General features: G+C 37.2%; 1 protein-coding gene across 2 annotated transcripts in view; it reads right to left on the reverse strand.

Moving 5' to 3' along the window:
- Positions 1 to 22,471, reverse strand: part of LOC307166831 (leucine-rich repeat and fibronectin type III domain-containing protein 1-like protein) — a 111,188-nt gene extending 88,717 nt beyond the window's left edge. For both annotated transcript variants that reach the window (XM_079885527.1, XM_079885528.1), the window contains exon 1: positions 21,772 to 22,471. The gene's annotated coding sequence lies outside the window, so the exon portion shown is untranslated. The remainder of the gene's footprint in view (positions 1 to 21,771) is intronic.
- Between the last annotated feature and the right edge of the window lie 4,525 nt (positions 22,472 to 26,996).

Below are 26,996 nucleotides of genomic sequence, written 5' to 3' on the forward strand. Positions count from 1 at the left end.
ATATATATATATATATATATATATATATATATATATATATATATATATACATATTTATTTTTTGTGTTGCATAAATTAGTTTGTCCACAAGGTAGCAATGCTGGACGAAGCTGTTATTTAACAGTCAAAAAAGAAATGGAAGAGACAATGGCTACATCCGAAATCGCATATTTCCCTAGTAGTAGGCGAAAAACAGTATGTGACAAAAGAAGTATGTCCGAATTCACAGTACTTATAAAAGTGTAGGCATAAATGACCTACTACTTCATGGAAAAGAGCGTCCAGCACATTCTTCAAAATTTCTCAGTTTGTGCTCCAAATAAGAAAGAAAGTCATACGGTTTCGGAATGACAGGATGAGAAAATGGCGCCAGAGTTTTTTTTGGGTGAACTATCTCTTTAAGCTAAATGTTTCTGTCATATTCAAGACTCTATTCTGCACAATAAATCATCAGTGAATCATCTCAGATCCTCTAGGGGAAGATTACCGGTTAGCATTTAACAGTAACTGACCCTGTACGTCCTTGTAAAACAACAGGAAATTACCCACGGGGCGTTAATGTACTAAACTGACATGTGCTCTTGTTAATATTCAGACAGAAGGAGACGAAGGTGAAGCAAGATTGGTTGGAACGGTATATCTTTCACATTTACATGTTGGGAACAGTCAATGCAGCTTCTCAAAGACTGGCACAGATGTCATTGGCAAGTTACACAGATTCAGAGGAAAATGGAGCGGATCTCAAGGACACTAGGGTAGATGTGATGGACAGATTGGCCTCTGGATATAATTATGTAACCGTGAAAGGTGTGGGATGACGCTTAGATGAGAATCTCCAATGAGAGAAGGCATGAAAAGCACACATTCGCAGTTGTTTCCCTCTGGGAAACTTCCTAAATGGGGATTTTGTCATTGTTGTGCCCTTGTAAGGGCAATAAGGGCCTCTCACGTTGTGGGGAAAAAAACCTTTCAACGAAACACACTGATGGAGCTTGAAAGCAAGTCAATTACGCTTTTAAACAAATCACGCTAATTATCAATTTACTGCTTGCACAAAGAGAGTCCAAACAATAGAGAAACAAACAGAAAAATGTGAATTGCTTTTCTAGCAATTTATAGGCTTGGTATAGCTAGAGTGTTTGTGTGTGTGTGTGTGTGTGTGTGTGTGTGTGTGTGTGTGTGTGTATGTGTGTGTGTGTGTGTGTGTGTTTTTTTTTTTTTCATTGGGTAGCGGGTCTCTGGGGAAATGCCGCCCACATCTCGCCCTTACTGCCATCACAAGGGCTTTAACTGAGTGTGATTCTTGTCCTGTTCCTGGCCTTGCATAGATGGCCCTCAGGGACAAGGTGCTTTAGGAATATATTGAATGAAAAATAAATGGAAACCACTGTATACAGTGTAGCCAGAAAACTCTGCTATTGAAGTATGAAGAAGCCATTTTAGTCGTAAACTCTGGTTGTATAAAACGTGAAATCTTGATAGCACAGAGGAAAAAAAAATGTCTGAGCTGATCTACTATTGTATACATACAGTAGTGTACATAGTGTTCTGATAATTGTGTCTTTCAGGTGAGCACAATAGTCTTGTCTGTGTATCTGGGTCTCCCAGGAGTGTTCCTAAACATCAAACCTCAATGCAAATGGATTAAATAACAAATTTAAACACATTCTGAAAATAATTACAAATGTGAGCAAATTTCGAAACTCAATTATAACATATACTGTATACATTAGGGTTGTCAATTTAATGCATTCATTTAATTAATTAGTTAATAAAAATTAACTCGTTAAAATTTAACGCACCCAACCTGCTCCAGACTTACGAAGGTCATCTTACATTTTAAACAGTTGATTGGTGACGAACATGAAGCAGGGCAACAGCTCACTGCGTGATGGAGCCTGTATATAGAACACAGTTAGAATGCCCCTAAAATTCTAAATATCAGGCAAAAGTGCCTTTGTACAAGTTATTGTCTCATATTTATATCATAATATAGTTCAGCAATATCACTCAAGCAACGATCGCAATATCACAAAAATGCTGTTTTTGTCCCAACTACTGTAGCACGAGTGCAAATGTACGGAGCCCTTAAAGGGACATGGTGGTGGAAAAAATTCTCAAGAGAACGCTAAAGTTTTGCAAGGGAACACAAAGTTTCTCGGGAGAATGCAAAAGTTCTGCGAGAGAATGCAAAATATTTGAAAATATTTTTTTTTCAAAAAATATGATCCACAATCATGTCCCTTTAGGGGCTATAAATAAAAATAAATTAGTTAATATTGCTATATTTTAGACACAATATTGTCCGCTTTTGCTTAATTTTGCGAACAAAAATATTACGTATAAAGCAAGAGCAGAACTGTTGTGCGTCTGTTGTGTGTTGTGTTTCTGAATGAATCCGCGTTTTGAGTGAATCAATCGGGTGAACCAATGATTCAATGGCCCATTTATAAAGAGAGCCATTTCCTTCATTCCTGAATGAATCAGCCGTTTGAACGATTCAAATCAATGAATGACTCAATGGCTGCATCCGAAATCGCATACTTCCCTACTATATAGTAGGTGAAAAACAGCATGTGACAAAAGAAGTATGTCCGAATTCACAGTACTCATAAAAGCGTAGGCAAAATTACCCGAATGACCAACGACATTCAGCGAGATTCAGAAGGGTGCATACGATGGACACTGGAGAGGATTTATGAATGGCAGTGAAGTGACATAACTTGACTCTTGTAGGTCACATGATAATGACAACATGGCAAATATAGTACGTCCAGATTACATTCATACTATAGAAAACATACTTTTTTAGCGGTCGTGAAGTTATTACTTCAAAATAAGTACCTACCCAAGACAGTATGCCATTTCAGATACAGCCAGAGACTTACTCATTTAGACATTTACCTCCACCTACTCGCAGTTTTAGTTTCTAGAGTATAATTTCATTAAAAAAAGAAGTCATTTTTGCATATTAATAAAAAACCCATTAAAGGCATAGTTCACCCAAAAATGAAAATCCTGTCATCATTTACTCAACCTGAATGGCCATTGAAAATTTATTTGTAATACATTCTATGTTGAATAAAAAACTACCGGTATTTATATATATATATATATATATATATATATATATATATATATATATATATATATATATATAACATTCAAATTGAGCTGTCAAGCAATTACAAGAAAAACACAAAAAAGCCTAGTTTGCCTATATAGGCATGCAAGGCTTTTCTTTGTGTTTTTCTAGTCTCGGTCGGTAATGAACTACATTGGTCCATGCAGCAAGCACTTCTTTGTATCTTGTTCTACAGAAGCCATCTTTCATCTGGTAAGTCCAACATAACACCAGATATGCAGTCAGTGGGGCTCTTTTCCCTCCCAGCATACCCCCCACTTCCAGCGCTTCAGCAGTTGCCCACTGCGGGGAGCCTCTTCCGCTGCATTATGCACAATGATGTGCGCCTTGAAACTGGGAAGTACTAAGCAGCAGCAAATCTCCATGTGTTCCTCTTTGTTCTCAGTGAGAAGTCTTGTTTCCTCCTCATCTGTAATTTCACCATCTCCACCCAAAAATCCAGAGCAGCTGTCACTGTTTCCAGTGCAAAATCCTCAGAGGTTAGACGCTTTGGTGCAACGAGAACGACATACATACGGCGAAACTTCACAGACAATATGTTGTCTGTGTTTAATAATGTATACAATAAAAGGTAGATCTTTTTGGAGCATCACACCTCAGGTGAGAATCTGTTTGTTGGTTGTTTTTCAAGAATAGACAGACATGTGGAAGCTTCACGAGGTACGATGGGCCACAGTCAGCTTCCGTGGAGGAAGTGTGAGGATGAGCAGCAGAAAGCAAGAGGAGAGATGTTACAGCAGACACCCCTCTCACCCCCTTGATAAGATGTCATACATCAGATGGTGTCAGACATTCCAGTAACAGTGACAACTTGTGATTGCTGTGGTATTGAGGGAATCCAGGTCTTGAGGGCCTGTGATTCAGGAGCTGTCGCGTTCTTGTCACAACAACCCTAACCCTTTGATCAGCCATTGGAAACAACCAAACCCACTGGAACCTTTGAAATGCAACCGTGACAACAATAGCAAGCATGCAGTGTGACGGTGAAACGGTTAGAAACTCTGGAAAGTTTGAAAGGGACAAACACTCAAGATGCTTTGACTCCCACGTGAGATACGACAAACGATAAAAGAGTATCTGAAAGATTTATTCTGCCTTGTGAACGTTTTTTAGATTGAAGAACGTGAGAAGGAAGAGTTGGTCCAAAGAACCCTAGTGAAAAAAATAATATATACTAAAATGTATTTGGAATACATACATTTTGTGCTAAGTATACTACAAATACATTTACATATTTATGTACTTAATAAAAAATACCTTTCAATTGGACTTTTGGCATACTAAACTGGTATACTTAAAGTCTTCTAAATTGGAACAACTAATTTTGTACTAAATGCACTTTAATTGTGCAGAAATAGTGCTGAAGTCTTAAGTATATCTTTATATAGAGTTCAGAGTTTCTACCTGATTGTGCCAAAGTGGAAATTGCAAGTATAGACACTTTAAATATCTTGCATTTAAAGACTGATTTTATACAGAGATCATGCAGTCCTTTTTAATAATAATATTAAAACACATGTTAGGCTTAATGTTAAGAAATGTGCATTGTGCAATAAAGATATACTCCAAATAAAGTTTAATTATAATTTTATATCAATAAGTCTTAAGTGATATGTCAATAAAAATGTTAATAGGTTTGTAGTAATCTTAGTATGAAATTAATGTCTTTTAAATGTTGGTATATTTTTATTTAGGGTATCCATTATGAAGAATAAAAACAAACAGCTAAAAAACACATACAAGTTCTTAGAAATGAACTAGTGAAAATTTGGTGAAAAACTTTTATACCAGTCTCAAGAAAAGTTTAAATTAGCCTAACTAAGGAGCCGTTTACACAACACCGTTTTCAACCACAAATTGAAAATGTAAACTCCAAAAACGTGAATTTGTGAAAACAGGTGACGTCATGTGCATGCATATTAAGTGTTCAGTCTAAAGGCGCGTAGTGTTTCTTTACAGAATGACATCGCCAACTACTGGCCTGGCAGCAGAATACAACGTTTTTAGTCGTTTTCGCAGATCCGTGTGAACGGGATCGTTTTGACAACATTGTTGTCTGTAGGCAAAAAACGCAAAAGAAAAACTTATGTTCTCATGTAAACGAACCCTTAATGACTATAAACTGTCATGTGGTGTAGCCATCATACAAAAATGACATTTCACAACCTGAACTAACCTTGCCTTGTCCTAAAAACATCTTCTGATTTTCTTTTGCTCAGCATGTTGGTTGCACCACATGACTTCAAATCAAAGGGATTTGTCATTGTTGTACCCTTTAAATTGCACATTCTGCACAAACCTGCTGAAGTTTGAAAGCAAGTCAATTATGCTTTTAAGTAAATTACCACCTTTGGCCAAAACACTTCTGGAATAGCACATTTCTTAAACCATACACTAGTTGCATGGTCTGTATGTGTGGTAGAGCTAGTAACACCCAGATTGTAGTAGCAAAGTGGTGTTAGAAAACTCAACACCTCCTACATACAAGGACTCATGCCAACTATCCATCTTAAAAGGAAATTGTGAAGGAGTACTGGCAGTGTATAAAATGTATTTTGCACATACTCACAAAACCTCCTCTTAGAGTGGTTGTAATGTACTAGACAGGTGTGCTGTGTGAGCAATAGTTTCATAACACGAAATATATTTTTATTACTTTAGCTGCAGTAAACATTGTTCTTCCTCTGGACATTATTATTCATCATTGCTGCTGAATACTGCAGAAGATCTGACAGAACCGCTCGGTTTTCCCACAACACAGTGACGAATTCAAAACCGGAATAGTGCTTGAGTAAATAATTTATTCCAAAATCTCATTAATTTCAACTACAAAATGTAAACCAGAAGATTATTATTGTTGATGTTGTATTACCTCTAAAAGTGCAAATGAAAGTGTATGTATGAGATAGTTCCATAAATAAATAAATAAATCTTATTGAGATTTTATGATTTTGAATTTTCTTCTTTTTTGTCTAAAATCATTCAAATGTATCTGGTTAAATAATAATGTTAATAGTAATAATAATAATACAATGAATGAAATGAAATTAAATAAATACATAAAAATATATACAAAATAAATTATGATAAATAAATAAACACAACATCACTATTGCTCATATGATATTTCTTAATTATGGTTTAATATTAATATGATTGAATGTTTTTTTTAAATTATTATTATTATGATTATTATCCATGTACTATATTGACAGCTTGCAGCAGACCTAGTTGTGTTTTTTTCTTGTTTTCTTTAATTCCAGCCATTCCCATCATTCCCCCACATAGACGTGTCACTGTATGCACAGGCCCTTCTCAGTCAGTGTGTGCCCAAAACAGTCACATGACCAGCCTCTCACACTCTGCAGCATTTGAGCTATGTGCGAAAGAGAGAGAGAGAGAGAGAGAGAGAGAGAGAGAGAGAGAGAGAGAGAGAGAGAGAGAGAGAGAGAGAGAGAGAGAGAGAGAGAGAGAGAGAGAGAGAGAGAGAGAGAGAGAGAGAGAGAGAGAGAGAGAGAGAACAGGGAATCCAAACTGTTTGTGCTCAGAATAAATGACTTAATGACTGTGAGGTGTTCTTTGGGAGATGCCACACAAATTGTAGTTACCAAGCAACCCACTCATTATCATCCATCCAATTGCAGTGACTGAATTAAGAGAATGGAAGAGATGAACCTAGCATACTGACAAACATGTATATGTGAGAAGAACAATGCATTGCTTCATTGATTTTACAATTTGGGAAGAAGGTAAAGTATGGTAAAAAATAAATAAAAAAACGTAATTGCGACTTTTTATCTCACAATTCTGACTTTTTTTCTCACAATTGTGAGTTTACATCTCAGAATCTTTTACATCTTTTTATCTCAGAATTGTGTGATACAAAGTCGCAATTGCGAGTTATAAAGTCAAATTTGTGAGATATAAAGTCACGATTGTGTCATAAAGTCAAATTTACGTGTTAAAAAGTCAGAATTGTGAGATATATTCTGAATATATATATTCGCAATTCTGACTTTTTTTCTCGCAATTGCGAGTTTAATATCTTGCAATTCTGACTTTCCAACACGCAATTGTGAGTTTATATCTCGCAATTCTGACTTTATAACACTCAGTTGCGACTTTATATAACGCAATTCTGACTTTATAACGTCTCGGTTACTAATGTTCCTGAAGGAGGGAACGGGAGACGTAACGTCGACGTGACGATGTAATTGGGATCCTAATTACTTCATCACGTTTACATTACGTGGAACGTGAGCGACTGAAAGGGAACTCACAATTCTAAGAAATGAGAGATGTAAAGTCACAATTCTCTTTTAAAATGTTTTATTCTGTGGCAGGAAACAAGCTTCCATAGCAAAGCCATGAGATCTAAGTATACTTCTCAAATTTATGCAGAAGTGCTTTTGGATAGTTGCATATTGAAGGAAAATGGCACATGCAAATTGTTGTTCAACAGGTACGCACATAATATCTGCTCAGAGATCTGAAGTGCTCATGGTTTCACTTAGAGTGGTTACCTGGAAATGGCATAATAATTAGGCTATAAACTAGCTATATTATTACATAAAAAAAAAATTGTTTATGTTTAAGGAACGTGCGAATCAAAGCAGAATTACATTTGCAGGCCTATATTCATTAACACATTACTTCAAACTACTCCTCCGCCATTGAAACGCTGTGGCAGTGATTGCATTTAAAAATAAATCATTATACCAAATGAATGTTCACAATGCTTTTTTTCTTCCCCTTTTTTTAGATTTGTGATCATCACAGCAGATGCGACCCGACAGATCTGGATGTTGAATGAAAACAAAGCACGCTTAGAGTGAGAAAATTATACCTTAGGTTAGTTTTCCAACTCAAACGTAGTCGCCCTTTGTACGCACCAGTAAACACATGTGGATTCAGAAACCCTTCTCTGCCCTCTCCATTCTCCAAAGTCACCTCTCACCTCAATGTGTGATTCGTTGCCTCTGTTGTTCTTATCGCTATCAAAGTGACGCAGCTGTAACTCCCCTGCATTGTAAATGCCATGTCTGACTAGCAGCACATATTCAACAAGGCACTTTGAGTATGCAGTAGGCCTATTATATAGTTCCATAAAAACTAATGTTACTGGCAAGAGAACAACAGGTCGGACTCCACGATGAATTGAGAAGTGAGCTACTGTTAGTAGTTATGCCTTCGAATTTAAAGACCCATTGAAATGGTTTGATTAGTGCAGTTTTACAGTATACTGAAGGAGATCTATACCTGGATGAAGTTATCTGTTTGCATTGCCATTCATCTCAAAAGCAGTTGCTCGGCTAGCGCAGAAGCAGTACACTGCCTGAGAGTTTGTATCATTGGCAAAAGCAAATTAAGACACATACATATAATTAAGTCAATCCCTTTTCCACAAATTAATGGTTGCAAAATATGTAAGCAGTATCACAACTAAAAACGACGATCTTTGATTTTCTAGCTGCTATTGTTAGAGGTAGATATATTTCTATAGCAAAAAGGTGTTTTTGTCATTACACTAAACAAAATGTAATATGATAAGCCCTCAATATATATGAGAAATAGTCGCAATTGTAAGTAAAATCGAAATTGTAAGATATAAAGTCAGATTGAGAGAAAAAAAAAAAAAAGAGAAAAAGTCGCAATAGTTATATTAGATATAGTCACATTGTGAGATCAGGGCTTGACATTAACCTTTTTTGCTCACCAGCCACTGTGGCTAGTGGTTTTCCAAAGTTACTAGCCACGTAGGATTTTAACTGGCCACAATTTTGACATCAATAACATGGGGGAAAAAAATGTCATATAGATATTTTTTGTACAAATCTTAATAATAATAATTTGATTAATAATTTGCTGTCACTTTAAGACCTGACAAATACATTATACTGTTACCAAGGCTGGATTAGTACCCCCAGGGGCCCCTGGGCACTGAAGCTCATGGCCCCCTCTCCCCTACCTGACAACCACACCCTCCAATGGAGGCACCAGAATTTCAGAATTTTGAATCAGAATTTTTGGTGGTGTTTTCGCTGAGATATTAGCCTAAAACCACCGGGCGAGCTTCAAAATGGCGGCCGCCAGAGAGCTCAAATTCGGGTGAGGAGGTCACCCTTGCTCGAATGCGAGAGTGACGGGCCTCGAGGACGCCCCCTACCTGATCGCCGTTGGCTGGGACCCCCAAATTTGAATGGCTTTAACTCGGGGACCCGGGACCCTGGACCTCGTGGGTGGGCTCGTTCGAAAGGCCTCTTCCAGCACTACGATCGATTAGAGTTTGGGGAATACTGAGCGAGGGGATCTCGAGATATACCTTTATAAATATAAGGTATTTTCATTCACCTTGATATTTTTATATATAAAAAAAAAAACTCCCATCACGGAGGGCCCCTCTCTGCGCAAGGGCCCCTGAGCACGTGCCCAGATTGCCCGTATGGTAGATCCAGGCCAGACTGTTACACATGTGTTTTCTTTCTCAACTGTTTACGTTCACCTGACGTAAATTCTCACCAAGACCGGCATTTTTACATTATTTTGTGTGTATTTGACTGTTCGAGTGTGAAAAGCAGTGAAAAATTTGGTACTGAGAGGCTTTATCTGCGCACACTTTGGGTGTAAGCACAAAATCTGCAGAAATTAGTCAAATATGTGCAATACACGCAATCTTACGCAATCACGCAAATTTAAGCCCTGTAACACCAACAATATTGATCCGGAGAAAAAGAAACGAGTGAGTGAGGGGAGGCAGGTTTGTGTGTCAACTCGCTGTCGGAGAGATTAAAGAGGGAGAAAGTGCAGCTGGTATCGTGCATCTATTCTGTGGAAATGAGTATCAGAAGCATTTCAGATATTTCAGTAATGATTGAAAAATCTATATTTTTGACAACACTACATTGCACTTATAATTTCAAATGCCTTTTTAAAAGTCTACAATTGAAAAATGTACATATAAAATTCAACCAAAGTGGCTAGTAGGAGTGACTACGTTATGCGGGTGTTAATGTCAAGCCCTGTGTGAGATATGCAGTCACAATTATGAGAAATAAAGTCACAGTCACCTTTGTACTTTTTTACACTGAGGCAGAAATGAGCGTCCACAATTTAGTACAACAATGCTAAATGCTAAATTAGTTGTTTTGCTCTGATAGATAATGGGCTATAGATTAATACAGACACAGCATCTGAAAAGTGGAAGCATCACATGACTCAGGCACTTGTATTGCATAACGATGTTTGTTGACTCATCAGTGTTAGATCATGTGGTCGATTACACATTGTGTGCTCTGCATAGTAGCAATCAAGTCACTGCTACATAAGGGGAGGCGGGTAGGATTAGTTTTTACTTTACTCTAAAAAGGCTTCTTGTTTGCACTGTTTGAAACACAGAGAAGCCATTTAATGGCTTTCAAGTCATTTCTAGATCCTGCCCAATATGCATTACAGGCTGAACTGGTAACATTGCATTTACGGATCCAAGGTCAAAAACACAAATGGGTGAAAAAAAAAAAAAAACATCTCCTGCAGCACTCTGGATTGTGTTTTGGTGAAAAGCTTTTGTGATAATTCAGCAGAGGGGGCAGATTAAGAGTTGTTTGAGGCAAATAAACCCTGAGTGACTCTTAGCTAAGAGAGGGGGCATTTTAGCTGTCAAGCATGTGCTTAATCTAGCATTAAATCATATGATCGGCATTAAGTATCCAGGCCAGACAGGATCTGATTGAAGAGCAGCTGGGGCAGCCTCTCTCTCTTTACCTCTCTCAATCCTGTTCCCACGCCATTATTGTTCCTTTGACATTAGTCCTCATGTACAGTGTCCATACAAGTAGCTAGACCCTATTTAAACATGCTTTCACTCTGAATACTCACTTTACCACCATTAAAAAGTCTGATCACTAAACAGTGACATTCTCGATCATACTGTAGGTGGACCAACACTGTTCGTGACACAGCTGTCAGACAAGCACGCTCCATTTCTCCTTTCCAATGAAATCGCTATATAAAATTGCAAGAAAACGTGCAACCGTTATATGGGTCACTAACATGAGTCACAACAACAAAGTCACACTGTGACAGATTTAAATCAGAAATAAATTCACAATTGTAAGATTACATTGTGAGATAAAGTTACATTGCGAGATATAGTCACATTACAAGTCCTATGAGAAAGTCATAATTGTAATATATAACTTCACATTGTAACATATAAACTCACAATTATGAGAAAACAAAAAATCACAATTACTTCTTTAGAACAAATATATAATACAAATTAGAGTAATAAAACTGCCCTGAAATTGATTATGAAATTTTTGAAATTTAATATATTAATTACTAATTACAGCATGTTTATTTAATACACATATTTATAAATTACAACACTCAAATTCAAGTCATGCGGTGTGATCAGCAAAGTCCTGTGATGCACAAAAATTCAGAAAAATAAATAAATAAATATCAGGAAATTATATCATAGAGAAAGAACCCTGCAGATCTTAATGAATGTATGTCAATATCAATAAGTCCCTTAAAATATCAAATAATTAGGGATTTTCATCTTGATCATATAGGGCCAGATTTACTAACAAAGCAAACCCTGTTTTGGAGTTAAACAAGTAATAAAAACTCAGTGAGTGTTTTAGCGCAATTTTCTCACCTCATGGGATCACAACACTAAGAGATAGTAAATCTTTTCCTGGATTTTTTTTGTGCGTTCCCGAGATTAGACCTTCCTTAACATAATACCGAAAACCCGAAGTCTCTAGGTGGTCTGGTTGAGGAGTAGATAGAAGTGCAAGATTGGTGCGCACAGACAGAACAGAAATCATGAGTTAACAATCGCAATTTGTCCAGTGGAAAATTGCACTAAAAACTACTGTCAGAATTTACTAAAGACACGCAGTGAAAAATTAGCGCTGAAAAGGTGTGCACACAGTTATTATGCATTTGTAAGAGTTTCAGACTCAAAATTTATGGGAGGAGAGGATTTAAATGAATCATGAAAGTTGATTTACTAAGGTTTGCTCTAGTCGATTTACTGGTATTTGCGCCATGTCTTAAACCAGATGCTAATTTGTGCCTGACCTTAATGCATATGCAATAAGATCAGTTTACTGCTCTTGGTAGATCGCGTTGGTCATTATGGAAATGATCCGGCTGCGTCTGTGTTCTTTACTTTGCGCATCGTCAGTAGATCACGTACAGATACAGAACATTTTGTTATTTGAATTTTTTTTGCGTTCTCATGCTAATTTGCCCTGTTTAGTAAATATCGCCCATGGGATGGAAACGTTGCTCTCTGCAAAATTCCAATTTAAGTTAAATTCGCAACTGACATTTACATTTATGCATTTGGCAGACGCTTTTATCCAAAGCGACTTACGTTGCATTTCAAGGTGCACATTAACATCCTTATCAGTTCTTGCTTTCCCTGGGAATCAAACCCATGACCTTGGCAGTGCAAGCGCTTACGCTCTACTGTTTGAGCTACAGGAAAACTTTCAATGCAAACATAACTACTACTGTACATGCTGTTTTAATTCCTCTAGTCTATTTAAAAATAGTCAGAGCAAGATTCTAACTCGTAACATCAGGCAAGAAATACCCCCTCAGCCACATCAGCTCATGCTCAGGTATAGGGGGTAGAGCCCTTCTAATGCCTCGTTTCCACTGAGCAGTACGGTACGGTACGGGACAGTACGGTACGGTACGGGTCTGTTAACCATGATCTGGCTAGCGTTTCCACTGCCAACAGTACCCTTACTTGATAGGCGTGGAGTTTCGATCGACGTCATTTTCGCGCGAAGAAGAACATAGTAAACTACAATGGATGACATACAGCAGATCTTGTTCTTGCTTCTCGACATGTTTGTCACAAGAAGACAAGCGCCGACATTAGGCTTTTCTCATTATCAAGTACGCAAAGTTTGTACTTGCCATGTGCGACTCCTACAGCGCGTTCTTAAAAGCGTCACTCAGCTCGCTCTGCTACTCCGGATATCTCTGTTAACTTACTCTGTATGTACATTTTAAGCAACAATAAAACGAAATATGTTATAAAACACCACTCTGCCTCTTTTCGTTTTCATTTAAATAAATTAAACATTATAGGGACACAAATGTGGTTCATGCGCAACGCATAGCCTATTGATTATTCACTGCACGTTATACGTTATTCTATTTATAACAAAACGAAATTTAAAACACAACCCTAACGTTACCTCTTTTCGTTTAAAAAAATAAATAAAATAAACATATTCCAGGCAATATAAGCATTTGTACAAATGTTGCAATAAACATCAGTGATAATCTTGTAATAAAAATGACAAGAAACCATATTTATTTTTGTAAAATTTCAGTTTTATCAATAATAGCCTATATAAAAGTTTAAGTAAAGTACAAGAAGCTATACAATAAGAAATAAAGCAAACAATTCAGTCAAATATCCAAATGCAGCGCGCTAGATAGTCTAACATTACAAGTAAAGTTAAACACAAATAACTTAGCCCTCAGCCAAAACGATTGACAGGGAACTCATTATATATTCACGGGACCAAAGATCGCCCGTTAGGTCTACACAAAACGAATTATATCTTATGTTTAACCACTACCGTCGGAGTCAGCGACGAACGCCGAGGACTAGCCGAGGAAAGGCTCATCCAGCCGGGAAACATGAGCGCCGAGCGCCCGCTGAACGCATGGATCTCACAACCGGGGAAAAAAATAATCATCTTTATAAATAACCACAGATTTGAGCTTTAAACAACTACATTCTCGCCTGAAAAACTCTTAAAATTACATTTCGTGATACAGTAACAGTAGTATTATATTAAACTTTATATTAAAAAATGGCGCTTCTTATGTTGTCATTCCTCTTGTAGCACGCGCAAGTGACGATTCTCTGTCAACCAATCAACGTCCTGCAGTGAGTCTAGCTCCACCTTTTAGTACCGTTCCACTGTGCTAGGTACCCCAATGGAAGGGTACCTAAAAAGTGGTACGGTACGGTTCGGCATTTTGGTACCATTCACAACTTTTGATAGTGGAAACGCAAATAAATGCGTACCGTTCCGTACCGTACCGTACCGTACCGCTCAGTGGAAACGAGCCATAAGACCAAGATTCTAGAAATCGTACCCCTGGAACGTGTCGTTGTTTTTCCTAGATTACGGCAGTAATCTGCCATCGACCCCTTTTGGGAACGTTGATCCGCCCCAGATTGTAATCCTACCGACGAATACCCACAAAACACACATACAAACCATCCCTTGCAACATATCAGCTGTATCACTTTCAATAAATCCACAGCTCAAGAGAGAAGCCCCTGCTATGTAACCCTGAGCAGCACATCTGTATGCATTTGGACAGAGGAAGGACTGGAACAGAAGCAAAAGCCATCCCGCCGGATGTCTATACGAATCCCATAATCTGACCCGCCTCACCCATCAATGAGAACAGGCAGATGGTCACTGAAAACATTTCTATTTTCTTCTGTATGGCATAGAAAGAAGCAAAGCTGAGCTTAGCTGTACAGAGAGACTGAAAGATAACTCCGGAGACAGAAAGAGAGAGACAGAGAAAGGTGTAGTCGAAGGTCATGGATGATTGACTCCATCACCACTGGAGGTGCAGCTGGAGACAATTGCGTCAAGAGAAAATGCTGATAAACACACTTCTCCGCGCAGTTACACGCCAACCGGTAAAACACAGCGGAGATAAAAATCCATTTCAGGATGCTCTGTTTTTTGGGTTTACAATATCTCTCTGTGTATGACAGCTACTCACACATCTCAATGAGCTGGGAAATGATGAATACAAAAATCAACAGGAAGCAGAAACAACTGTACAAATTCACTTTGGCAACCTCTTTACTTACTCAATGAAGTGAAAGCATACTGGGTCTTTTCCATGCAGCTAGTAGCACCAAAGGGAACTGAAAAAAGTAATGCAATTTCCAAAAAGGCTTCCCCAAATGCTTCCCAAAGCCCCTTCTGCCCATCAAGACAGAGGGGCGCCCTAGGCGGAAACCGTTGTCTCTATCAGAGTCTGCCAAAAATGAAAGCTACTTTCTGCCTCAGAGAGATATAAAAAAGATAATTGTGAGATATAGTTCATATTAAGGCTATATCACCTATTATGAGATATGAAGTCCCATTGTGATATATTTAGTAAAGTCCCATTGGAATTATAAAGTCGCACTGGAAGATATAAAGTCGTCATTTTGATTCACATTGTGAGATATAAAGAGGGTTATTATAGTTCACCAAAACTAAAACTGGGCAAAACAAGATCCACTGTCCATTGTCTATAGGGTAGAGAAGTCACTTCTGTTTCAAGCAGCTTTCTGTTGGTCAAAAGGGCACTATAGTGGAATCTGCATGGGGAACTTTTTCACCCTGACGCGAAACTCCTGATCGCATTGATTTCTATTCTAATGACCGTATTTTGCCAATGAAATCTCTTTTTAACTTCTTATCCTGCTCTAAAGTCACATTATTGTCACATTAAGTTCAAGTTATTCGACCACTCAAACAGAGCAATATAGAAACACCACAGAGATAGCTTTCACACTCTTTGAGAAATCAACTTATGAACACAGGTTGTTGGCTGTTTTTGCACATTAAACCGGAACAGGGAGAAAGTATTTTAGGGTTTAAATGCTCAACCTTCACTTCACGAGGCATATCTTTGTTATATTTAAGAAAGGAGTGGCCTTCACACTTTTGGCCTGATAAGGGAAAGTGACTCTGTGCTAAGAATGTCACACTTTGAACAAAACAAAATGCCATTCAAATCCTACTATCTCAAACCGCTGAGTCACTTAAACTCTCTCGGCTCCAGGGGCATGTACGATTCGTTACTATTATGAGACGAAGATAAAAAGAAGAGTTAGAGAATTCAACTTTATGGCTGGGTTTCTTAAGGATACGGATATGAAAAGACAAGTTTTCTTTGGTTCTGAATAGTGAGAACAAGAAATGTCTTTAAAGTAGAGGCTAAAGTTTCTGAATGTTAACTTTCAAGGACTGACACTGGCACAAATATGAAATTATACAAAACAGGTAAAAGAGCAAAATAAGCCACACAATCTGCGATTAATGTAATTTGCGTGCCACGGTTCCCAATATTAATACCAACAATTCCCAATAAAATGACAAAAGTGAGCTTGACTGCACTGCAAAAATGATTTTTCTTGAAAAGTTGTTTTACAACAAGATACTATTTCAGCAATTATAATTACAAGCACATTTTCTGATTGATTATTCTGATTGATCTGAGTATATGCCGTCATATGATTATCTCTGTTTTGTGGTCATGTGATCCTGCTCCACCATTTCCCTATATGCCAAACTCAATCTCTTTATTGGAGGGCACATAACTGCTGATCAGTCCCGAATGAAGAAGGCAGAGCGTTCACTGTAACTTAACGGTAGACCCAGCGTCAGTCAGGCAGCAATGAACACGAATGTGCCGAGACACTGTCATAAAATGATTTTCATTGAGCCAAGGAAAGAAGAAAGACAGACTGTAGGGATCGGTCATCCTTGAAAGGCCAAATAGGAAGTGATGGTTTCCCACAGTGCTGGATATGTTTCTCTGCAGGAACCCCAGAATGGATTAGTAAAGGCTTTGGCTGTGGTTTCACTGGCTGTAACCGTAGATCAATGGAGGGCTTTGGAGTGCAGGACAAATACATAAAGTGCACTTAAGCAAACCTTAATTATACCAACAAAACAATGTTGAAGATACACTGAACACTGGATTTGAACTGAGAGAGCCAAATACAAAATTTTCTGGGTCATATTTCATATAATTATTATACTGAATTTAAAACTGCTTGTGGTGCGGGACGAACTGTTGGTAAGGACTGGATCAAACACTATCAACATGCATTTTTAATATATGAAACACTAGGAACCTTTTACAGTTCGGTTTTGGAATAAAGTTGTGTATATAACTTTAAATTCTTGAATAACAAAAATCAGGGTACAAAATTAACGTTTGTCAAGCGCAAAGAATCATTGAAAAGAAAATGCTCAATCAGTACTTTCATAAATTGCACACTGCAAAGTTTCAGGAGGACAACCAAATTTAAACGTGAATCATCTAAATTATTGAAATTGCGATGATTTACACAGCTGTAACCGTAATAAAATATGAGGATTAAAATCGAGTCTGTTTTTGTAAGAGGTTACTGTACAAAAATACTGTATGTAGCCTAGCAAAACAATTACAAAGGGACAAGGAGATGAACAATACATTTAATTATGATTAATCATTTCATCGCTGTCTGGTGTAAACCTTTTTATTTTTATTCTTATATCATTACTATTGGTCACCATTTACGTCTGTCTATTTAAAAAATACAATGTTTCTTCCATTTCCTGAAAAGTGGCATTGTTCCCTCCCGGCTGGACAGTGATATCATATAATAATAATTTAGAATGAAAATAATTACAATATATATTATTTTAAATAAATATATTATTAATTCTTAAAATAATAACCCATAAAAAAAATTGGCTGGTAAAAATAATAATAAGTACAACACATTTTCTCTATTCGCTTGCCATTGGTAGGCATTAAAAACCGCTTATTTTGGATCCTGATTACAACTGGTTTCATACAAAAAGTAACTGCCAAATCCTTGTATTATTCCAAATGTGAGTACTCCAGTGAGAGCAGTGGTAACTGCATACTGTGAAAGCTCCTGTTCTTAAGCCCTTTTTTTGGACAGAACTAGTTTCCCCTGAGGAGGTCAGGTTAATTTGTATTTTCAAAGACATACTTTGTGATTTTAATCCTCTGAAATCAAACACGTCTGTTTTTTTTTTCTCACACAACCAAAAAAATAGCAAATCACCTACTTTTTCCCCCCTCTAACTCAGGGGTCCTCTGAGAAATGTAATCCTGTCCGAATAGGAACGTCTGCGGAATGATACGCTTCTCCTCATTTATTTCGACCTTCATCGAAAACCGTAACTAAAGTCAAATTTCTCATTGCTCTGCCTGCTGCACCTTCATTATGGATTTCAAACTTCTTGCCAGCTTTCTGGGAGGCAGCAACAGTTGGTGGTTCAGGATCTGCTGGCCTCCTATCCGACGTTAAAGGAAAATTAATTCAAGGAAAGTCTGATCGCTGACTCATATTTTTACAATAAAACAAGACGGACAAAAATTTGTAGCGAGTTGTCGCTAATACCAAAGATAAACACACTAGCCTTTAAAGCCCACAAGCTTTAGTAGCCTCCTCAGGTCTAGCAGAGAGCCATTGATTTTGCTGAGGTGTGAAATGTTTAAGCAAAATATTGATGTGCTTACAACATAATGGAAGAACAGTCCTGACCTCCTCCATCCTTTACTCCGCTTCGCTCCCCACCCATATTACAGCCTCGCCTCCATCTCGCTGCCCGCATTGTGTATCCGTGTTGGCTTCCAGACCAGATCAACTGGAAAATTACACGTCTGGCCGTTTAAGCTCCATTGGTGAAAAGTCTGTTGTCGGGCATCAACTCAAAAGTGGCAAGAGTTCATTTAGCGCGGTCGCCGGCAGAGTGGGAGGAGGAAGACTAATAGGTAATAGAAGAGCAACACACAGGCTAATACATCGGAGCAATTAGCCGCAAGCCGAGGCTTCTGTGGCGTGACGGAGGCCTGAGGGTAATTGCAGACCCCACTCATCACTGCCTCTAGTTAATACAGAACTCTGCACCACATGGAGAGAAAGAGAGAGAGGACTTCCTCTTCCTCTACCTCTTCCTCGCCCCTGCTCTCCGCTTCCATTCCAATCATCCCTGAGCACCACTCTGCTTCACAGTGAGCCCACTCTCTGTCTTTCTCTCTGGAGATTGGAGTGTGCACCCTGGTCCTACCACCTGCTGAAAATATGACAGTCTGTTTGAAAAGCCCGGGATGGAGTGTTCAATCTTGAGCACACACTCGGAATACGGCCTCGTCTGCATATTTGGTGTTGGATGGCAGAGAAAGGAAGGGAAAAAGGAGAAATCTGAAACATTCCTCTCAAACTCACTTGGCACTTATGGAATTACGCAACAACCGGTGGTTAAATTACATTTAGTGGCACCATGAAACCAATAAAGCTGACTAACGTAAAACGCTTACAGTTGACGTGGAAATCAAATTTTAAAAAGTATTGGTAACATTTTAGTTTAGGGTCCAATTCTCACTATTAACTAGTTGCTTATTAACATAAATATTACTAGGATATTGCCTGATTAGTACTTATAAAGGACATAGTAATGCCTTATTCTGCATGATATTCTACATCCATTAATTCTACCCAATACCTAAAATTAACAACTACCTTACTAACTATTAATAAGCAGTAATTAGGTGTTTATTGAGGCACAAGCCATAGTTAATAGTTAGTTAATAGTGAGAATTTGGATCCCTAAATGTAAGTGTGACCAAAGTATCTGGAAATAAATAAAAAAAAGAATAAATAATTTGAATAGTCTATTAATAATCTTAATAGATTTTTTTATTTATTTTTTATTATGGTTGGTAATTAAAATCATAGTGATTATTTGATCAAAATACAGTAAAAAGAGTAGTATTGTGAAATATTATTACAATTTAAGATACTGATTTTCAATTTCATTACTCCAGTCTTCAGCATCACATAAACAACTAATGATTAAATAAGTAGATAAATGTGCAAATAAATGACTAATAACTTAAATAAGTACATAAATAACTTATAATTACATTTTTAAAAAAACGACACGAGTGATTTCCCCCTCAAAACCATTAGATTTGCACAGCTCAGGATGAGGTTATTATTTCTCTAGAATATTTTTTGCTCAAAAAGACTCTCAAAAACAGACCCTTTCGAACAGGATCATTTGGACACCAATAAGCTCAGAAAGGTTTCACCAGGAGAGTAGAAGTCCAATCAGTGCCATTTTCAGCTTTTAGTGAGCCCTTTTCTGCCATGCGTGTTCACACTGCTCATTTGACACTAGCAGAAACTCAAAAATGCTGGGAAAAAAAGTCTTGCAAATCAATCTAATTCAAAAGTCACTTCTTCATTTCACGCAACAGGGAATGAATCATGATGCAGCAGACAGAAAATAGCCATACTGTGTTCACTGTGACAGATGCAGCAAAACCAGACTGTTCTGCCAGCCCAGTTCTCACAGTTAAATGGCGACTCCTAAAACAGTGCCATGTGCCTATTAACGGGACGTGTTGGTCCCAAATACAGCTCTGGAGATTTGTACAACACGCATGAATTTCATTTGTCCTGCCGTGTTATATTTGAACGTCACCAACCATCCATCATCCAATATCTTATACGGGAGAATAAAATAAACTGGCTGCATGTGGTTATACTAGGACAAATACCACTGACTAATATATTAATATTAAGTCAGAATATATATATATATTTTTTTTTTTTTTTTGCATATCATCGTAAAATTAAATATGGCAAAAAAGCAACACAACTTAGACGGTGAAGGACGTTAAAGGGAAAGAGAAACGTATGTTTGCTAACAGCACATTGGGATTAAATTAAGACCGGTTATGAAATAACCACCTGCACCTAACATGACTCAAATGTTTTCAGGCTACATGAGCTATAGCCCATACAGAACACGCATGCATCTACACCCCCTATCTGTGGACAAGAATAAGACATTACATGAGCTTTGCAACTTGACATTCAAAACTCCTCCAATTCCAGGTCTTTGGTTGTGAAGAGAGAAGTAATGGGGGTTTATCTTCATTTTAAAGCAGAACAACACTACAATGCATTATTGAACTAATGTAGAACAGTGTTTGTTAATGCATCAGAAAACAATAATGACACATGCCACCTAATGGCTTCATGATGATTCTCGCAGGACATTATTTGCATTAGAATGAAATGTCAAGAAATCCATATGCACATTGAAGACAAATAACATTTGATGACCTGCTGCAGTGACTCAGAATACTGTATACATAATGTTTTCCCCCTGGTAATTGGACACATCTTTGCTGTTAAATTAAATCAGTAACAGAGGTCTGGTGTATTTAATACCTTTAGTAATTTTTAAAATGATAAAGCATCTAGCCAAGGAGAGAGAGAGAGAGAAAAAAACTGCTGAAAACGTGGGCAGAACATCTTGTCATGCAGAAAACCCAATCAGGGTGTGCTGCCACCATGGGTAAAATATCTGGTCAGGCAGAACTAACCCACAACCCTAACCCTAACATTAGAAGGACTATTATATAGCATATCGTTTGTCTAAACACAATTTCGCATCATTTCATACCACCATTTTAACTAAGTCCTTGCACCGATGCAAACATTCAAGTAATTGCATATGCAAATAAAGAGGAGAAAGTGAGCTATCAAATTCACGATGGGGAGAATCGTGGCTCTGGTGCATTGCTGACCATTACTCAGCATCGAAACACATCGAGATATTTGCACTGGGACGCACATCACACTACTTATAATAATAACCTATAGTCATCAGCCTGTGCTTGAGATTAATCTGAAATCAAAAGATCGGCAAAAACGTCCAAGACAAGCCGAACAGAGAGAAATAGTTTGTGCTGCACAGTCAATTAATTCCAACAATCTAGAGAGTCTTATTAGAAAAGGTTACCTTTCCTCTGCGATGCTCCTTGTCCTCCGGTGTAAAGTGCCAGCCGGTGGTCGTTTGCTGAGGACAGGGTGGGATAGCTCTAATTAAAGCGGCATTAAAGCCGGGGGAAAAGATCAGACAGGTTCGGTACGTTTGCACAGTACCTTAATGTTCTTCACAATGTGCACCAAAAAACAAGATGTTTTCATTTTCTTTACGCGATACAATTTGCCGTTACTTTTGCTTTCGCGCAAAAATAGTTCCCATTCTCGCGCTCGACCCTTTCCCAGGTGCGTCGAATCAGATATCTAGTTTCCTTGCCTTTTCAGTTTCACCTTGCAATAAAGAATACATATCCATATGCTGCTGAAATACAGGACAATCCAATCCGTCAGAGGTGTAGATCCTCGAGAAGGAACCCTCTTGCAATATCATCCTGATAGATGGGTGAGTTAGAAGACAAATACACTCGAAGCGTCTGCTCTTCTTGGAGCATGCTGGAGAGTGGGCGTTATTGGGGTAGATCTTCACGGCTCACTGCCAATAAGCATGCATGCCTCCGCCTGAAGCGCTGCTCCTCTACATGCACACAAACAGGCTTTCTGTCAGTGCGGGTGGAAGAAACTTGTGACTTTGAGCTTGGTAGGAGGTAAAAAGGACACATTATTACTCAGAGTACGATAGGGGAACTGAACTCAGTTGAAACTAACGGATAGTGCTGAAATGGTTACCTAGCACGTGAGCGCGGGTGCAAATAAACGGTAATCTGACCATAGAAGCACAGGCGCGGTGATTCAAATGCGTTGCGCGCTTTGGTTTCTTTGCCCAGCACCAGTGTCAGTGCTTGTTCAGCACCAAGGACAGCGCACACGAACTCGTTTACAAACAGATTTTGTGCGTGATTTGTATGACTGTTTGTAACAGTAAAGCATTACTCAAAGCGTGTCTCTGGGAGAGGGATTTTGTCACTTAACGATTCCATAAATGATTAATGATTTGCTTACTATTTATTTGACATGTGACTACTTTAATTTATGTAGTATTTCTTTCCCGAATACTTATTTTAGATAAATGTTTATTTCACTTGTCTCTTGTACTATTGTTTGCAATTTGTTTATGTCGGACTGTTTACATGTCTTTTTTTTTTTTTTTTTTTAAATCTTGTTCAACAATTTAAATAAACCCTCCCTTAGCTGTGTGAAAGCTAACAACAAAATCACCAAAATTATCTGTATGTTGGCGGTATATATGGCAGCTTTCCCTGTTGTATCGAATATGGTATCGAATATCGATATTTCTCAAGATATCTTATGGAAGTTAAAAATGTCAGTATCGTGACAACACTACTATCTATCTATCTATCTATCTATCTATCTATCTATCTATCTATCTATCTATCTATCTATCTATCTATCTATCTATCTATCTATCTATCTATCTATCTATTCCATTAACTTCTATTACAACACTCTTCAGTAATGTGCTAAATAACCTGTAGAATACATTTACAAACTTAAGTGGATAACTTTTGGTCCCCATAATTCAGGGTTTTCCATGGTACACACACACACTGTGATCACATGATCTCAAAGAGTTTGTCACATGACCTCAGCACATTGCATATTTAACTCGACATGTAGCATCCATTTATCATTTTGGAAATACAACTGTTATTATGAATTCTTATTTGTTTTCTAAATTGTCTTCACATTTGCAAGTCCAGTCAAATAATATGAGTCAAGAAAGGTGCTAAAAATTATGACTGATATTACTTACAGTTCTGAAATTAAAAGTTAAGGTGAGTGTAGGCTACTGTCAGATACCATATTCTGTGCTCATTTTGGTAAGTGTTCTAAATATACTTATCATACATTTTAAATAATTTCAAAGTCTGATGGCGCCTAGAGTTGAGAACTTGAGAACCCATGCAGTTTTATAAGAAAAATGTTAACAAAAGTGTCAAACAAACACTGTGTTTAAACAAAAACAAAACAAACAAGTCTTGACTTGAACAAAACCACGAACCATGAACTCACCAACAGCAGATTACACAAACAAATCTAGACAAGAGACAACAGGAACATGAAAAACTAATGACTAACAAGATACACTAATAATAAAAAAATGAACCTATCAGATCAAAACACATGAAGCAAAGGAAGCACATGACAAGATCACATGAGTGGCAATGGAATTACATGACAGTTTAGCATTTAGCAAAAGTTGGTCATCAGGAAACTTGGACAAATACGTTTTATGATTGATTGTTGTTTAAATATTAGGAAACATTCAATGTATCTGTTGTTAATAATTGCCACAAGAGTTTGTTCAGAAAAAAAAAAAAAGGAAAAAAACACCATACCTTCCACCATGCCTGTCTCATGTTGTTATGAAAACTTAATATGCTCACCCTTGTGGCACATGATGAATAGGTTAATGCGACTAATATGACCCAGGGACCTTGGGAATGTCACTTAACCCCAAGAGACCCTGAGAGAATAAGGAAAACAGATGTGAAATTCCACAAAATGGAGGACTGGTGGATGGATGAAAGAGACAGCATGCCTGCTGCAGTACTCATTTGAGGCATTAAAAGCAATTGGCGGCTGATAAAGAGAAGTAGGAAAGTCGATAGGAGACTGAGTGAAAAGAAAAGCTGAAGGGTTTGTGTGAAAATACACAAACACTCCGGAAACAAAGCGTGTGTCTAAAGGGCCGATCACTGAATCAGAAAGAAAGCAAGAAAGATGAAAAGTGAAACAGGTTTGTGTGTGCTGTAGAAATAATAGAAATAGCTGACAGACAGGAAAGGAATGACTAAAGCTGAATAATTGATAATAACTACCTTGCAGAGTGTCAGATGTGGGGAAAATGGAAATGATTTCAAGAACTTCTGCATAAGTTCATTTCATTGCAGGCGTTTATTCTGTGTCAGATCACCTTCAGCTTTTACTACATATTTGGAATCTGCATGAAATCAATATCAGCCTTGTTTAACCGGTCTTATTGTGAACAATATGCCACTTTTTTACAATCCAGCACAGCCAAATAAACTCAAGTCCAATGGATAACTGTTGGATAAAATCCACCCTCTTATATTTTTTATTCTTTTTCTTTTTTCTTGTTCGATAAAAGTTTCACTTAGAAATATTTCCCAATACAGCAGTTAAGTTGGTATTCCAATTCATGCCGACTTTCAATTTTGACAACTTTTGCTAATCTAAGAACAAATACAAATACATTTGTTACAGATACATACAAATATGGTTGTTTGACTTGTTTAGGTAACTTGTCACAAATACAAACTTGTGTTGGCCATGTTTTTATGTGTCGTTTTTTTTTTCACATAAGAATGTTTTACTCCTAAAGAAATTAAGAGTGCTGGCCAGCCGAATACTCACTTTTTCTCTATATTAAACACTTTAATTTGTGAAATAAGTTAATAATGATTGTAAATAATATATTTCTGCAATGGCATTTTAATATTTGCCTTTGTTTGATGCATCCATACCAATATGTGTAAAAAGTCCAACATCACTGTTGACTAAATACATTTAACTTCTTCCTGTTTATTTGTTTGTTTGTTTGTACAATGGCTTTTGCTGTTCAGTTGGGAGTTTGTTTTACCATCCTTGGCATGATAAGTCTTAAGTTGTCAGCAGTGTTGGGAAAAGTTACTGTTAAAAGCAATGCGTTACAATATTATGTTACTCCCTTAAAAAGTAACCGATTTCGTTATGTTACTTTTCCTCATCTGGGGTGGGCTAAAAGTTATTTCTAAAAAAAAAAGTTATTTCACACCAGAAGTGAAAATAATAATTCTCAGGCTGGAGGAAATGCAAATTCACACCTGTACAGTAGAGGGCGCAGCTCAAACAAACCTTTCAACAATTCTGCCATTCTGGATCACAGAAGAATAGGAGAAGAAAGTTAAATGCTGCGTCTCAATTCGCCTCCTTAAACTACGCCCTAAAAGTATGTACTCTTTTTGTGAAGGCCTGTCAATCATCTTGTCAAAGATAAAATCCACCACATTGTATATATATATATATATATATATATATATATATATATATATATATATATATATATATATATATATATATTTTTTTTTTTTTTTTTTTTTTTTTTATTATTATTATTATTTATTTTTTTTAGATTAATATTTGATTAGTCACTCAAACCATTATCTAAACCTCTTACCGTCGGTCGCACACATTCACCATGTTTTGAAGTTTTTTACTCGTGTTTGTAGTTCTGAACCCTACAAAGCACAATGGGTTGTGGGCAATATTAGACTTTAGAGTGAGCACGGATCCACACTTCGAAAATCTACCGAAAAATAGACCATCCTGGGACTTCTAGCACACTCTTTTCAACATACTATGGTAAATGGACTGCATTTATATAGCACTTTCACAGACCTATGGCCACCAAAGCAGCGTCAGTATTCGACGCCCTAGGATGAGAATGCGTTGTACATATAGCCTCACATTCACCTATTCACTCACTCATTCATACACCGACGGCAGTGTCAGCCATGCAAGGCGAATATTTGATAGTATGGACATTGAGACACAGGGTACGTTTAAAAAAAAAGAAAGAAAAAAATGTGAGCACAATTTCTTTTTATTACAATAACCAGCTTTGCATAATTAGGTTGGCAATACTATTTAGTCAGTGACCATTATTAGATTATTTTATTGGTTCTAATATAAGCATCCAATTTAATGATGACAGACAATGAATAATAAATGATTTAATCACATAAATAATACACAGTTAAATGAAGAATGAGGAGGTTTGAGATTACTTTTGCAACTAATATTGAAATTGGGCATTAATGCACTGTAATTAATATAATTTATTATTCGTTTAAAAAAAATATTTGGATCTTCCAAATATTTAAATATTATTTATGTATTTCTACACTACACTTACACGTTTTCTTATATTAAGATGTATGACTTATGCAAACAGTTGAAGAAAGTTTCTGATATCATAGAGTTCACAGAGCAGGGCAGTCACTGCAAATCACTCAGACCAAAAGTGACACTGCAACATGGCCTTAAGGGATTCTAAATATCAATCATATGTGTACACATGAATCAGCAAGAGAGGACAGGTTTGTGTAAGGTGTCTGCTGCCATGTAAGTAATCTGTTTAAACAGTCTCAACCCTGAGGGTGAACATCTTGTCAGTACCTCTTCTGTTTTGCACATATAATCTACATTGCGCTGGTCTTC

This window comes from Squalius cephalus, assembly GCF_949319135.1.
Source record: "Squalius cephalus genome assembly, chromosome: 11".
NCBI classification, from domain to species: domain Eukaryota; kingdom Metazoa; phylum Chordata; class Actinopteri; order Cypriniformes; family Leuciscidae; genus Squalius; species Squalius cephalus.